Source organism: Sorex fumeus, unplaced genomic scaffold (assembly GCF_029834395.1).
Source record: "Sorex fumeus unplaced genomic scaffold, SorFum_2.1 ptg000195l, whole genome shotgun sequence".
NCBI classification, from domain to species: Eukaryota; Metazoa; Chordata; class Mammalia; order Eulipotyphla; family Soricidae; genus Sorex; species Sorex fumeus.
Genome location: NW_026606252.1, coordinates 884,234 through 886,405, shown reverse-complemented (window position 1 = coordinate 886,405; position 2,172 = coordinate 884,234). Strand labels below are relative to the sequence as shown.

The window sequence follows — 2,172 nt, the reverse complement described above, 5'->3', positions numbered from 1 at the left end:
AGATTTACAAATTGTTGTGCTTGGGTTTCAATTGTACAATGATCAAACACCCATCCCTCCACCAGTGCCCATTTTCCACCACCACGGGTCCCAGTATCCCTCCCACCCCCATCTCTGCTGTCCCACCCTGCCTCTGTGAAAGGGTCATTTACTTTCCGTTGATCACTTTGCATATAAGGAAATGTCTTATATAGCGGAAAAATTGTCCTGGTACCCGCATGCCAGAGCCATGCTTGTAGAAACTCATGGTCACCGGGGTTCCATCTGGAGAAGGCGGGACAGCAGCACCTACCCCATCTGGGACCTCCCAGTGATATCGGCTCTGTTTGGGGCCCGGAGCATTCTCTGGGAGCTGTGGGGCCCTCCATCCGGTTTTCTTCTTTGTTCAAGAAGTGCATAATTTTGTCATCCCATACCCAGGTGGAGCTAAGAGCCGGAGCAATAGTACAGCGGGGAGGGCGTTGGCCTGGCATGTGGCTGACCGGGTTCGATTCCCAGCATCCCATAGGGTTCCCTGAGCACCGCCAAGGAGTAATTCCTGTGCAGAGCCAGGAGTCAGCTCTGAGCATCGTCGGGTGGGACCCAAAAAGCAAAAAAAAAAAAAAAAAAAAGAACAAGAAAATGCAAATTTCTTCTAGGAAAGTGAGTGAAAATGGAATCAGGGTCCCTCACTTGGAAAATTCGAACGAGGAACAACGTGTCATAGTTGAAGGCAAATAAGATGTTTTAAGCATCTGGAAGACCCCCTTCCTCCCTTCTCACCACTTTCCAGGGGATGAGGGCCAGAGAGAACATTTTCACTTATTTCAATTGCTTTTGGACGGAAATGTGTCTTCTTCTGTTTGTTTCGGTGACTCCTGGCTCTGCACTCAGGGATCACTCCTGGCGGGACTCAGGGGGCGCTGAACCCGGGTCGACCGCGTGCCCTCCCTCCCACGCCCCCACCCCCGTTCTATCTCTCGGGTCCTGAACGTTGGACCTTAGGCACTGTATCACGGTAGCACTGTCCTCCCGTTGTTCATCGATTTGCTCGAGCGGGCCCAGTAACGTCTCACGACAAATGGTGAGCCTTGTTGTTACTGTGTTTGGCATATCGAATACGTCACGGGGAGCTTGCCAGGCTTTGCCATGCAGGTGAGATACTCTCGGTAGCTTGCGGGCTTTCCGAGAGGGGCGGAGGAATCGAACCCAGGTCGACCGTGTGCGAGGCAAACGCCCTACCCGCTGGGCTATATCGCTCCAGTCCCAAAATATGGAACGCTTCACAAAGTAGCGTGTCATCCTTGCACAGGGGGCCATGCTAATCTCCTCTGTATCCTTCCAATTTTAGTCCTAGGTGCTGCCGAAACGACCTTAGGCATCGGTCTGAAATGATTCTATTTCCTCACAGCTGTCCAAGGGGACCTGGTTCCTATCTCAAAGGAGTTTGGAAACGCTGTCCAAACTCAACACCGCGGCACCCTGACAACGGCCTAAGCTGCTCTTTGTCTGTTGAGGGCGACCCAGGGGTGTGGGGGGGGGGGAGAGCAGAGAGATTCAGCGAGGGATTTGGAAGGGTGGGAAGCGGTGAGTGGGGGAGAAAGAGCCGCGGGCCTGCCGTGGTCCAGGGCAAGTGGTTGCCATGGTGACGGCTCCCGCTCTCATCTTAGGAACCGGTGCCCAGGCTGCCCCCAGGACTCAAGTCTCCGGCCTGATGTCAGCCCCGGGCCCCTGCGTGCAGACACATCTTTTTTTTCTCCTAGCAGGCCGTTATTAATGACGTCTCCGCCTTGTCTGACAGTCCTCCGGCTCGGTGGCACGCTGCGTGAGTCAGTGCTGGGTGGAATCTTCCATCCCCTCCGTTGCTTCCAAGTTTGGCTCTTGTCAGAAAACTGCAAAGGTGGAAAATGTCTTTCCCTGCACTGGGAGCCCACGGCGCCGTAAGTCTCTGTATAGCCGGGCACCCCACGATTTGACTTTGTCCCTGAAACTTCCGGGCAGGAGTTTTCCAAGGCCCCCAAGTGTCAGCCCCTAGCGCCACCCCATCCGATTTCTGGGAGCTGAGCAAACCCATAAACCTCCCTGGATCTGTCTCTGCTCATCTGTGTAATACGGTAATAGTTGTTACATAACAAGATGTCAACATACAGTCGGTGAAACTAGTTATTATTCACGATACGTTTATTTAATGTA

General features: G+C 53.4%; 1 non-coding gene across 1 annotated transcript; it reads right to left on the bottom strand.

Moving 5' to 3' along the window:
* Positions 1-1,246: 1,246 nt before the first annotated feature.
* LOC130017448 (U6 spliceosomal RNA) lies at positions 1,247-1,353 on the bottom strand. The gene has a single exon (XR_008791407.1). It is a non-coding gene; the product is annotated as a U6 spliceosomal RNA (small nuclear RNA).
* Between the last annotated feature and the right edge of the window lie 819 nt (positions 1,354-2,172).